The sequence below is a fragment of the Herpailurus yagouaroundi genome, unplaced genomic scaffold (genome assembly GCF_014898765.1).
Source record: "Herpailurus yagouaroundi ecotype Mexico unplaced genomic scaffold, PumYag 246, whole genome shotgun sequence".
NCBI lineage: Eukaryota > Metazoa > Chordata > Mammalia > Carnivora > Felidae > Herpailurus > Herpailurus yagouaroundi.
Window position 1 is genome coordinate 3,500,062 of NW_024412463.1, and position 14,520 is coordinate 3,514,581.

Sequence of the window (14,520 nt, forward strand, 5' to 3'; positions counted from 1 at the left end):
GAGGAGAGGCAATTTTAACTCTCCTGTTCGAGACTGAATAGGGACACATTGTTGTATATCCATACAGACAGGTAACAGTGACCGGGGACCAGAAACCCGGTCTCTGGAATTTAAGTTTCAACCTCAAGGAGAGGGAGGAGGTGAGAGCCTGAATCAATTAAGTTTCTTTCACCTGGTGGAAAAAGCCTGGACAACGAAATAAAGTGTAGAGCTGGAAAAGTAAATGTTGCTCTCGCGAGCATAGGCATTGCCATCAACCCCACTATAGGATTCAAGTCACCGTATGTTGAGTGTTAACACGTGCCAGTTACCGTGTTTTCCGTGACTTAAGTTCGATCATTCCACCTCTCACAGAGACCCGATAAGGGGGGGCTGATATTGTTTCCATGTAACACCTGGGGAAGGGAGCCATAACTCAGGTACCCGGTGATGCACAGCTAATAAGGGGCCTAGATAGAGTTCAGACTTAGGATCTGCATAAAGAGCAATAGGGGGAACATATGGGGTGCAGGAGAAGTGTGAGAAGAAGATTTGGAAAGGGAAGAGGAGTTGGTTGATTCTTGAAAAGTCAGGGCAATATGATCCTGGTGCGTGGGGAAGGACGCTGCACTCTCTAAGAGAATCATTAAGTGAGACGAGACACGTGTTTTTCTGAGTGGGCATGGGTGGCCCTCGGGTCCTATCCCCTGGGCCATGACGGCTGCCGTGAGGATCCCTCCGTTCCCATCCCCTCCCACGCGGGTGCGAGCAGGATCGTCCAGGAGCGAGTGGGTCGGCCTCACATCCGCCTGTTCAGTTGGACGTCAGAGCTCAGAGGGAGGGGCCTCAGACACCAGTGGAGACAAATGGGGCATTTCCCCCTTTCGTGAGCCACAAGTAGATGTAGTTGGAGGACTTGGCCTCCACGTGGAGGTCCGGGGTGACTATTGCACCGCTGTGGCTGCGGAAAGGCCAGAAACAGAGCAAAGGCGACTCGGGGTCCCTTGCGGCATCTTTCCCGGTTCAGAGTCATGCTCAGGAAAGGCACTTGGCTCGGTGGTTACTTACTCCCTTTCTTGTGACCCCTTCGCCCGCGCTTCACTCACTGACCCACATGTTTGCTCATTTGCTCCTTTCTGCCTTCTGTGCCAGAGTCTGAGCAGCACTGCACGTAAGACCTCAGGCCCCACCTGGATTTGAACCCTGGTTCAGACACTTACCGGTGATACGACCCTGGGCAAAGATTGCCCCTCTCTACAGCTCAGTTTCCTTATCCTCACCTGTAAAATGGGACAGTTTTTACTCAGAGGGCTATTATGAAGAGTCCCTGAGTTTAATACAGGTTCAAATGCTGAAACCACCACCTGGAACGGGGGCTCCTGGGTGGCTCAGCCGGTTAAGCATCTGACTTCAGCTCGGGTCATGATCTTGCAGTTTGTGGGTTCAAGCCCTGCCTCGGGCTCACTGCTGTCAGTGCGGAGCCTGCTTTAGACCCTCTGTCTCCCTCTCTCTCTGCCTACCCCCTACGCACACGTGCACACACTCTCTCTCTTTCAAAAATAAGTAAACACTTGGAGCGCCTGGATGGCGCAGTTAGTTAAACGTCCGACTTCAGCCAGGTCGCGATCTCGCGGTCCCGCGGTCCGTGGGTTCGAGCCCCGCGTCAGGCTCTGGGCTGATGGCTCGGAGCCTGGAGCCTGTTTCCGATTCTGTGTCTCCCTCTCTCTCTGCCCCTCCCCCGTTCATGCTCTGTCTCTCTCTGTCCCAAAAATAAATAAAAAACGTTGAAGAAAAAAATTAAAAAAAAAATAAGTAAACACTTAAACAACAACAACAATAAAACACTACCTGGAGCATAGTGAAAGCTCATGAAATCTTAGGGTTTTTTTTTTTCCCCATTCATTTTCAAACCATATGTTCCCAACCTCACACATTTATGTACTATTTTCATGATTTTTGCCATATCCTACACCTGTAATACCACTGTATTTGCTTAATATTTTTATTTAACTTAAATCATCCTAAGTAATAGTATCAATGATATAAGGGATTTAATGTGCAGGTTAATTTTTTTTTGGTCACATCTCTTTCTTTGTCCCTTAGCAACTACAATTGAAACGTTAGTTTACGTATCCCTAAACATTATCTTGTGTACCACCAGCGGGGTAGGCAATAACTCCACTTTAGGAAATACTTGTGTGAATAACTGTTTTTTCGTGTTGAGTTATTTTATTAACTCACCAATTTACTAATTCCTCTAGTTGTTCATTCAAGGACTCCCTGCGTCATTAATGCCGGGAATTTTTTTTTTTTTTTTTTTATCAGCCATGTACCTAGTATCTCCTGTGCTGGACCCTGAAGGCACTCAGATACGCCCCAGGTAAGTCTTTGAGTGTGGGGAGCTTGCAGTCTGGTGAGGGAGGGAGGCAGCCATGCACATAAGCAATTGCAGCACACAGAGTTACAAGCCTCTGAGAGAGGTGTGCAGAGAAGGGATGGGGGCCCCAGGGGAGTCAAGGCTCCTGCAGTCAGATGATTCTCCAAGGACACAAGCTCAGCCTCCCCACTCCTGATAAAACAACAGTGGTCACGATGCAATAGTTGCTGGTTGTTGTTAAGTGCTGTGAACATCAACAAGGAAGGACTTCCAGTGCGGGCTTAGACAACACAGAAAATGGAAGCAGGAAGGATTCTGGTTAAAACGAAGATGCTTCAGCCAGTCCTCCCTCCCTCCCCCCTCTCTTGCTCCCTCCCTCTTTCCCTTTCATACGTATTTATTGAGCACCTACTATGTGCATAAGCCAGAGAACATAGTCTCTGCCATCATGGAATTTAAAAATCTCCCATGGGGACCAGATATTATGGCACAAACAATCATACAGAAGACAATCCTAATCGTGACAATGGTCAGGGAGAACACAGAGTTATGAGAACATCTAGAAAACTCCAAGTAGACTAGGGAGTTAAAAGTGTCATCTCTGAGAGCTCTGTGAGATGTAAGGGAAGGAAGATTGACAGAACAAGGAGGAATTAGCCAAGGGGTTCTGGGTAGAGGCAGCTCTGCATGTAGGATGGCTGGAGACGGAATGAGACCCATGGTTTTTTCTTTGCTGGATGTTAGTGAAAGACCTTGAAGGAGGAAAGCAGGATATGAGGCTGGGGGCACAGGGCACAGGATGTTTAAGATCACGTGGGACATCGTAGGCACTGTATTGCCCACCACTGTCCTCAGTGTAAGGAAAAAAGTACCAAGATTCTAGACAAGGGAGCTCCCGGCTCGATTTTCACTGGGAAATTCTCAGTCTCAACTGTGGGGTGGAGAATGCATTGGCCAGGGCGTGCACTTGAGCTGCGTTCTCAAGTCAAGGGTAGGAAAAGTGAAAAAGAAGGTCCTCAAAGTGATGAAGCAGAGTAGAAAAAATTCCAAACAGGTTCCCTAAATGAATTAATTGCCAGGGCGATCCCCCGGAGACCCAGTGGGGCCCGGGACATGATGGAAACCAATGTCATGGCTATATCGAAAGTTGCCTTTGAACTCCATGCTGTGGGAAGAGCACGGGCTTTGGAGCAAAGCAGATGGAGGTTCATACCCTGCCTCCATGTCTTTGGCTGCTTGACCTCAACCTGCCAAGCCCCCATTTCATCATGAACAGGATGGACACAATAACGGCACTGCCCTCATAGAGCCATTGTAAGGCTTAGACAAAGAACACACCGAATTTCTGGCACATAGTAGGTGATCAGTAAAGCAGAATATATCGGTAGTGCCGTGTCACATTCTGTTTTCTGTAGATGCTGAAGGGAACCAAGGTTTCATTTTGGGTTTACCAGGAATTCTGGAGAAGCAGCCACACTGTAAAAATATTCTTTCTGATATGCTGCACATTATAGTAAATGGCATTATTCATGGATGTGTCAAAGCCATAAAATAGGAGATTTGGAGGCGATCACAGCTGTGAATGATTAATATTTTCATCCCAAGATGCCAGGGAGGTAGCAAGGCTATGTTAATTATTACATGCCTGAGCCTCGTGCTGTGGGCTTCCTCCCCAAGTGCCTGTTAATTTGCTCATGTGCTGTGCAGTGAGTAGGAGTAGGGAACTGTCCCCTCAGAAAACACAGCGGATCTCTGGCAGTCCTCATGTCCCCCGTAACTGCTTTATACTTCTGCAGGAGGGAAAAAAAAAATCCCCAAATCCGATAACAACGATGGGTTTTAAGCAGAGATGCTAAAGAAATGCTTTATCAAAGATGGCTTTGAGCTTTCTTTTTGTTTCCTTTTTATTTACCTTTTCCTTAATTTTCTCTTGAAAATTTTAGGTGCACTGAAATCAAAAATACCTCCTATGCAAATACTGTCCTCTCTTAAATTGTTTGCCATAGGTGTTAAATTTTACATTTCTTGAGTCATCTCCCTATCACTATTTAAAATGTATTTGTACGTATAGACACTGTGTCCTTTTGTATTTTTGACTCAAGAAGGACAGCTCTATCGCCCTGTAAATATTTGTTTAGCCTTCGGTGTGGTGTCTCTTTATTCGGAGGATGTTGGTTTCATATCTTTACCTCTAAAACCCCTCTTAAAACTACAGGTAGATTTTTAAAAATTAAAAAAAAAAAAGAAAAGAAAAAGCAAAGACCAAGAGCTATGCCCTCATCGCCAACGGGAATGCGTGAATTTCTCTAAATCCCAATGTGTTCTTCTACACCGAACCAATCCCTCCTGCAATTTCCGTAAATCTCTCTATTCATATGATTTCACTAGGATCCGTCTCTGTTGAAAAATCTAGCTGAGGTGCCTGGCAGTCTGGAAGGGGAAGATCTATTAATTTCATCATTTGTATGAATCATGTCTAAATGATCTCAGCAGAGAAAATGTGTTAGCCATTTAAATCTCATCATTACGTATTATATAATAATTACTGCTAATTCTAGTTTGGATGGGCCACAGTTTTGGCTTTCTGTCCCCTTTTTCAAAGTGGAGGATAGGGTGACCTCACCGAATGTAGCCCCTCCAGACTTAACGCCTTCCCTTGCCTTCCTCATTATGGACTTAATAGCCACATTCAACATCAAGCGTCTGGCCAACTTAAAGTCTGTTTTGTGCTCGTAATTAGTATTCATTTTGTGAACGTGGAGTTCACCCTCAGCACAGAACGGAGCCTCATGTTAATCACTGCTGTGTCTTCCTCGCTTTGCTTCTGATCCGTCCGCATCGTGAGCCTTGTCCCATACCTCATGTGTTGCCCTTACCAGCCACACGGGCACCTCCGCACCGCACGGTGTCAGAATTAGAAACTTTGGGCAGATCTGTAATCACGCCGTTCTCATCAACTCTGTGCGTGTTATTCATTTCATTTCCACATTCGAACCGTTAATATGCCTTAATTTCTCTCACTTTGTGAATATTTAATTCCTCCCTTTTCAACATCATTTTTAGGTTGTGTGAATCATTTTCAAAGCCTTTGCTCTTCTCCGCGCACTATCATCTGCATATTTTATGAAATGGCACGGTTGAGTCTCGGAGGGCTCTTGATAAAAATGGAACTGGCAGCCTGCTCATTAGCTGTTTACCTGGAGCTGTGTGAATCCCCGATAATGGCACGCTCCCATTTGGATTCGAATTAGGATGCTCTGACAAATAACAACCAGAAGCCTTCTCGGGGACGTCGCCTGCCTTCCAGTGCCCTCCTCTCCTCATTTGCGGAGAGTTTCTGGGAAGCTTGCTTTGGGGGGCTGTCCTAGGGAATGTTCCACCCTGACTTCAGAGGCAGCTTAATTTTTGAAGTGGAAACACAAAAGCTTTAGCAAATTAGCACCTCCAAGGAGAGTGAGATTCCCCAGAAAGGACACATTCTAAAGGTCAGGTTATTTGACCTTCTGGAGTTCTGCAGATGCCAGAAGTCAGTTCTCTGCTTTAACCGGGTGGCCAAGGGCCCCACGTTGTCTGGGGCTGGGGTTTCCTGGGGCGAGGGTCCTGTGGCTTTGAGAGCAGGAAAGTTCCAGGCAAATGAGGATGGCTTGGTCACCCTCATGACCAACTCCATGACCTGTGTGATGCTCCCGGCCTTGAAAGTAGCTAAGATGGTCAAGGTACTGTAGAGCTGAGCTTCCTGGCTTTGCACACCAAGAAGTCGAGGGAAAGGCACAGCACACAGACCTGTGGTCCGTGAGCTTAGCTTGAACACTTAAACTATTTTTATGAGCTGATAACCTGCATTTAAAAATCAGGGGGGGGGGGCGCCTGGGTGGCGCAGTCGGTTAAGCGTCCGACTTCAGCCAGGTCACGATCTCGCGGTCCGGGAGTTCGAGCCCCGCGTCGGGCTCTGGGCTGATGGCTCAGAGCCTGGAGCCTGTTTCCGATTCTGTGTCTCCCTCTCTCTCTGCCCCTCCCCCGTTCATGCCCTGTCTCTCTCTGTCCAAAAATAAATAAACATTGAAAAAAAAAATCAGGAGATTCAGGGGCACCTGGGGGGCTCAGTCAGCTAAGCATCTGACTCTTGATTTGGGCTCTGGTCATGATCTCACAGTTCATGAGATTGAACCCCGCATCTGGCCCTGGGCTGACAGCGCAGAGCCTGCTTGGGATTCTCTCTCCCTCTCTCTCTGCACCTCCCCTGCTCATGCTCACACTCTCTTTCAAAATAAACAAATAAAAAAAAAAAAAAAATCAGGAGATTCACATAGAAACATTCAGGATTTTCACTTCCCTTGAAAAGCCAAAGACATGGCTAGCCTGTGTCCGCATTCTTTACGGGAATGATCGGTCAGCTGGAGCTGGACATTGACTGTCCCTTTAGGTGGGGTACCTGCTTTCCAGTTTTATCATCCTCCCCGTCTGGCTCCATTAAGTCTGTGCAGCAATCCCGTCTCGGTTTGCATTTGACCGTGTAACCCGCGTGAAACTGAGTGTTTTGGCAGGAGATTTCAGGCCTGCGTTCTGTTGTCTCTGAGCTGTCTGACTTTGCGCAAGATAAGTAAACACACTGGGCCTCAGTTTTCCCATCTGTAACCCGAGGATAATAAAGTGTACTGGTATAGTATGTTGTAAATATTAAGTTGAATAAAATATGCCCACTGAGAAAATGCAAAGACACAGTTTAGCGGTGGCCCAGTCCAAGTAAGTGTTTATGAAAAGCATTTGTTCTTTTGCTTTGTACTGTATTATCATTCGTTTTACGGAAAAATAAACCGGAACCCAGAATTGCCTGGTGAGTTACTTAGAATATAAATAGAAACCGTGTGGCTGAAAACAATAAGAGGGGGATATTATTGGCATTGAGAGAAGTTGTTTTATAATGTCGGTAGGAACCAAACATTGAGGTGCACCTAAGCAGCTCCAGGTGACTACCTAGGCGATTAATGATACCGCTGACTGTGACAGGGGAAACAGAACATTCCGTTCTCCACGTACAGGTAATCTTGTGTTCCTCCTTGCATTAGCAAATCCTCTAACACCTTTATGAGTTCAGCAAACCTATACTTTTTAAACAAACTGAATGTCTTTGTAGTAGAATCTGTTTCCTGAAGATTTTCTCCTGTTGAAATGGTTTTATCCTATAGTAGCCTTGTGACGCTGGGGCTTTTATCACTAGGCAAAAATGATACGCTATTAATACCTTGGAATTACATAGCGTTTTTCTTCCGAACAGTTCAAAGGTACTAGATGGTTCTCAAAGAAGTGGTATTTGACATTAGTGAAGAAGATGTTACATGACAGGAAATAATTATCTGTCTTATTAAGTGTTTCCTCCCCACCCCCCCTTTAAAAACAGACTTGTAATACCACAGGCTCAGAGCTTTCCTAAGGAGATAATTTGGGAAGCTCTGTGGTTTGCTGGAAAGTATTTTTGATTCTGAGTTATTAGGACCTGGTCCTGAAACTCTGGTTGGTTCCTGGAGCTGTCTGGGCTTGGCACCCACAAAAATAAGCAGATTTTTGAAGAGAGTCAAATAAAGGGACTATTTACAAAACTGTGGGCAGGTATAGAGAAGCCTCCAGGATAGAGGGAGACCCAAGGAATACTCACAGAGAGGCCCTTTTGTGACCCTTGTGCCTCAGAGGCAAGAGGAAGGAGAGGTGGGTAGACTCAAGAGACCAAGGGCCATGTGGAGATGACCACCTTATCTCAAGAGGGTTCTGCTCCACACAGGGAGGGAGCTAAAGGGAAATACACTGAGATCACTCTCTCTTTTTTCCCCTCTAATTTATTGGTGGTGTTCCCTATTGGCCAAATCCAACCAGAAGCTTTGGGAAGAAGAACCCTTGATAGTAGTGTATACTGCTTAGCCTCCCAAGACACTGCAAATGAGGGGCTGGTATAGAAGGAACCAGAAAGGGACAGCATAATCAGCTATGATTCTGAGTCTTTTTATCATGTCCAAATTTCCTTCTTAGCAAGCTGAAGCTACGTGTGTAATACCTACCTCAAAGTGTTATTTGAGGACAAAGTGACGTAACACGCACACTCTCCTGGCAAGTAATGGGTCCTCACTTAAAGGATGAAATAGACCGGTGTTGGGGCGCCTGGGTGGCGCAGTCAGTTAAGCGTCCAACTTCAGCCAGGTCACGATCTCGCGGTCCGTGAGTTCGAGCCCCGCGTCGGGCTCTGGGCTGATGGCTCGGAGCCTGGAGCCTGTTTCCGATTCTGTGTCTCCCTCTCTCTCTGCCCCTCCCCCGTTCATGCTCTGTCTCTCTCTGTCCCAAAAATAAATAAAAAATGTTGAAAAAAAATTAAAAAAAAAAAAGAAATAGACCGGTGTTTTGCATATGGCCATTTCATCTATGAGGCAACACAAGCTGAGGGCTGGGGGGCTAAAAGTTTTCTGATACTCCATGAAAATATTTGAGCCCTGAAAATACAAATCATGGCTTTAAAATATAAAATGTAACTCAATAACAATAGATAAATCCTTTATCAATTTTAGATGAAGCATAATAATGTTATGCATTATTCAGCTTTGTCAATGAATCAAGCTGTAACCAACTCTTATTTAGCTCTATATGAGCTTATTTAAAGTGGGATGTGTTCGATACGTCTATCTAGGACTCACTGAGTTCTCGATTGATCTGTTTCACATACTGGTTTTCCTGGGGAAGATTATATTTTAAGAGGTTTATGTTTATGATCCTCTCAGTGTTTTGACTGAGTAGTCGAATAACAGAGCAAGAAGGGACACTGGAAAACATGGAGACTAGGCGGAAGTAAAACAACAACGACAACAATAACAACAGCTGGTGACCCAAAGGTCATACTCAGCCCCATAATCCTTTTACATAGAAATTATGTCTTACAAAATTTTAAATTAAATTTCAAAATTCTAAGTAAAATTAATTTTAAAAGAAAATGATTAAAAACTTCTAGAGAACATTTTTTTGTACCTCTTAATTCCTCAGAAATTACGATGCATTTTGAACGATGTCATCTGAGACTTGATGAATACAGGGTAACCCACATTTAAACATGACGTTTTGCATAGAAGCTGGGATTTCCAGTTTCTATCTAAAGGTTGGAAGGTCCTCAGTCTGGTTCTAGGTATCCCACACCAATGGCAATTGTAGTGAAACAGAATAGCTCTGAGCTGTTGAGAGGACCAAGGCTCTCAGATCAGCCCTGTCCTTTCTCACCTCTTCTTTGTTCATTGGAGTTGGAGGAACATAGTCTGGTGGCTCCAGACTTGGGGTTCCTGAACCTGTAGAAGACCTATAGGGAGGAATGGAGAGGCATGGACCCATTTTAATATTCTACAGTATTAGTGTACATCTTACCCAGAATAAAGCAACAGATCAAGTTGTTGGTTCACTTGAGTATAATAATAACGGTTGCCTCCTAATCAGGTTCTTATTGGCAGGTGATGAGCAAATAGCAATAATAATAATAATAATAATAATAATAATAATATAATAATAATAATAAATAAGGGGTTGGGGTGGTTGGTCTGATACATAGTAAATGCAGTGCAATTGATAAGTGTGAATTTCTTGGGATGGAAGAGAAAGGGGGGAGAGGAAGGGAGTCCTTGGCAATGGAAACTTTAAGGAAATGTCACTCCGGAGATGTTTAGTGACCTGTCCAAAAAATCACATGCCTAGTCAGGAAGTGGCAGGCCTCTTGGCTCTCAGTCCCATATCCTTTGCTTTCAAACTGCATTCTAACTTGGCAGTCAAACTTATGGAAAAACCATATTCAAACTGCATAAGCAAATCCTCTCTAACAAACTGACTTTCAGAGAGAAGATTCTCCTGCTTTTGTCCAGCTACATGCCAGCAAGGGTTTGAACAAAAATAGCTACGCTATATGGTTTATGTGCAATATTCCTCATATATAATAGGGAACATTAGGGTTTTGTACCAGGACTATTATTTCTCATTTAAGATACTTCGTATATTATATTTTACTTTATGTATGATAATATATATGGTATTTTAGAGATAATAGATCACTCTTGTCTTAATTTCCACATCTGCAAATTTGGGATTATAATAAATTATTTTGTGATGGCAACTAGAGATATACACATAATATATGTGAATATTTTTAAACTCCTTAAGTGAGAGGCACATTATAAATGTGAGCCATTCTTCAATATTACTCTTGAAAAAAAATAGCCCATGTAATCTTGCAAATAAAAGATAATTCTGCAGAAAATGTCTCTGTGTCACCTTTCTAGTGTTAAGCACTTCAAGTGAAGAAGCTTCTGGGCCTCTGCTTGTATGACTGTTCACAATCTAATTGATCTCACTGTCTGAATTGTCCTTTCTTAATTTCACTGCATTACTCATTTACTGCGCTCGCTGTTGAGATATCTGCGAGAGGTAGCAGGGCTCCCCCCAACCTTAGTCAATTAGACAAGCTATTGTTTCTGATTAAGACATCACATCCCAGAGAATAATAGCAATTCGAGTTGGAACAGAGACCCTGTGGGTCATGCTGTCCACTCCCCTGCCAGCTCAGGAGAATGTTTTACGTTACATTGTAGTTTTGTGTGGTTTTCCTGATGTGGGTTTTAAAAAAATCCAAGCACTCATCAGTGTTAATTACACCCTTGTCCTGCATCCCTGCCATGACTTAATCTTACTACAGTGCATTGCTGATTCTCATGAATTGGCACTGAATGATGGCTTCTTGCTATCATCTCATCAAAGGACAGGGACATGGGACATTTTCTTTTGAGCAGAGAAAGCAACTGTTGTCGTTTTATTTGCTTTCGTTTTGTCAGGAGTTGGAAGTGAATTTTATCCAAATATATTCGTCTGCCAGAGTTTCTGAGCTTCAAAATGCTTAGAACGTGGTAGGTCAATTTGTCATTAACTATTCTTTAAAAAAAAATTTTTTTTTCAACGTTTATTTATTTTTGGGACAGAGAGAGTCAGAGCATGAATGGGGGAGGGGCAGAGAGAGAGGGAGACACAGAATCGGAAACAGGCTCCAGAGCCTGGAGCCATCAGCCCAGAGCCCGACGCGGGGCTCGAACTCACGGACCGCGAGATCGTGACCTGGCTGAAGTCAGACGCTTAACCGACTGCACCACCCAGGCGCCCCAACTATTCTTTTTTAAATCAGGTATCTCCATTATTAGAAGGGTTAAGCTCTCCATGTAGAGAATGGTGTCCATAAGAAAGAAGCTCAAATTTCTTAGAAACTTCTTTGAATCAGTTCTTCCTTTGCATGGGGTTCAGTAGAATGGCCTCAGTGGGGGAAAATGACCTTGAGTATGGTTAATATAAGAAGAGGTGTTGGGGCGCCTGGGTGGTTCAGTCAGTTAAGTGTCCGACTTTGGCTCAGGTCATGATCTCATGGTTCGTGAGTTCAAGCCCCGCATCAGGCTCTGTGCTGACAGCTCAGAGCCTGGAGCCTGCTTCGGATTCTGTGTCTCCCTCTCTCTCTGTTTGTGCTCTGTCTCTCTCTCTTTCTCAAAAATAAATAAACATTAAAAAAATTTAAAAAATATATAAGAAGAGGTGATTTATGATGATGATGATGATGATGATGATGATGATGATGCATTTTGAGCCCTTACTCTATGCTAACCACTTTGCAAAGTGCTTTACATGCATTATCTCATTTAATCCTCACTGCTACCTGGGGCCAAGGACCATTATTATACTCAAAGGAAAAAGAAGCCAGAGAAGTTATAAAACCTGCCAAGGTCACTATGCTAGTACATTATGAAGCTAAGATAATAATGATAATGATAATTATATTGACATAATATTTAATAATTATAGTTCATATTTGATAGTAATGATAATAATAATTGGAAGCCTTTTCTTTCCACCTCCAAGGTGGCACTTTGAATGGAACACAGGGCCGTGGTCATTTTTTTTTGAGCTTGAGAATTTCCAAACCTGTTACAGCATCCTAATGATCGGGACATTTATTGTATGCCACCGGTTTCCATTAAATATTGTATTTGTTGACATCATCTCATGTAGATCTACCTCAAGTGATTTAGTAAATACATATTTTGAACATCATCCCTAATTTGGTTGTTTTTTTTTTGTTTGTTTGTTTTTGGTCATTTTACAAGTAATGCAAGCATATTATTTGTTTAAAACATTTTTTAAATCTTTTTAATGTTTATTTGTTTTTGAGAGAGGGAGAGAGAACAGGGGAGGAACAGAGAGAGAGAGGGAGACACTGAATCCAAAGCAGGCTCCAGGCTCCGAGCTGTCAGCACAGAGCCCGACACGGGGCTCGAACCCACCAGATGTGAGATCATGACCTGAGACAAAGCTGGATGCTTAACCAGCTGAGCCACCTAGGTGCTTCCATATTATGTGTTTTAAATTAAAAACAGTACAGGAGGGAATAAAATGATAAACTGGCCCCCTTCCCCTGCCAGTCTTGAGCATCTGTTCCAACTCCTAGATATATCACCTGCCAACAGTTCCATTGGCCTTCTTTCAGAAAGGTATTATAGGGGCATCTGGGTGGCTTAGTCAGTTAAGCATCCGACTCTTGATCTCAGCTCAGGTCTTGGTCTCAGAGTTGTGAATTCAGGCTCCACCTTGGGCTCTGTGTTAGGTGTGAAACCTACTTAAAAAAAAAAGGTATTAGAAATACTTCAGTCACTTAAGTTTCATATGTTTTTTTAAATGTTTATTTATTTTGAGAGGGAGACACAGTGCATGTAGGGTGGGCAGAAAGAGTAGGGGCGGGCAGAGGATCTGAAGCGGGCTCTGTGCTGATAGCAGAGAGCCTCATATGAGGTTCTAATTCACTACCTGTGAAATCATGACCTGAGCTGAAGTCGGTTGCTTCACCAACTGAGCCACCCAGGTGCCCCCACCCAGGTGCCCTCCTATGTCTTTTTAACCCAAACGAAATGACACTATGCATATTGTGCTATGCTATTTTTCTATCTTAATACATAATAACAATAATGCATAGTGTGTCTAATATTCATTAGATATTTTTCTAAGCCCTTTATACGTATGAACTCATTTAATCTTCATGATGACTCTATGAGATATGCATATTCCTATCCCTGTTCTGCACAGGAGAAAACAGGCACATAGAGGTTAAAGTAATTGTTCAAGAACATACGTTATTAAAGGGATGAAGCTGGAATTTGATTATACCTTGGATATCTTTCAATTTCAGGAATAATGAGTCTTATGCCTTTTAACTTTTGTATAATATGTCACCATTCACTATATCAGAGTCCCCTACAATGAACATTGGGGCTACCTGCTTTTTTTTTTTTCTATTTTAAACACTGTTGCAGTAATCATCTTTAGGCATACACAGCTTTGTGGACATGGGCAAGCTAACATTTCTAATTCAGATTCAAGACAGAGAAAAAGCCAAATTATCCTTTAGAGAAGTGATTCCCATTTCCCTCCCATTGTGGAAAACTCTGACAACTTCGTTCTCTTCTTAAAAACTTCCATTTTCAGAGGCTGCAGGATTGAGCATATTTTCCTTAACTTAGCTTCACCCCAACTTCCCAGACTCATTCTTTTAGAAACGCTGATGTTTTCTAGCTACTCTGACCTTCTTTCTGCTCCCTGACTGGGCTGTGTTCTTCTGTGCCCCTTTCCCTGAGTACCCGCTACGCCCTCTGCCTGGAATTCACTTCCGACCACCTTCAGTGGATACATTCTTACTTAGGTTTCATGACCCAACTCAAATACCTTCCCTCTGTTCAATGACAGACAGACCTGGTCATTCCTTTCATTAGCTCTCGGCAACCTGCATTGTAGCAGGTTCAACATGTTGACAGTCACATAATCTATGCTGCAGAAATGTAGACTTATCTTCCTATAACTAAAATAAAATTTTAACTCAAGTGCCTTGATTTCCACCAATGGCTGAAAACTCTTAATCTCATCACCTCTGTCACCACCAAAATAATTTCCAGTAATATCTAAGATTCTCTACCTATCCTCCTCCTTCCTGGGTTTTATAATTTTTGAAGCATTGCTGTTGACGAGACAGTCATCCTGGCATCGAAGAAGAAACTGTCCAGGGCTCATACCATCCTCTGGCTCTGCTGGTCTCCACTACTAATAGGTTATTTCATCTGGTGTTTGGG

The 14,520-nt window shown here is 43.4% G+C and overlaps 1 long non-coding RNA gene across 2 annotated transcripts in view; it reads left to right on the forward strand.

Annotated features, from left to right (window-relative positions):
* Positions 1–14,520, forward strand: part of LOC121019905 (uncharacterized) — a 393,836-nt gene that overhangs the window by 299,336 nt on the left and 79,980 nt on the right. For both annotated transcript variants that reach the window (XR_005785807.1, XR_005785806.1), the window contains one exon: positions 2,305–2,359. This is a non-coding gene — a long non-coding RNA (uncharacterized LOC121019905). The remainder of the gene's footprint in view (positions 1–2,304; positions 2,360–14,520) is intronic.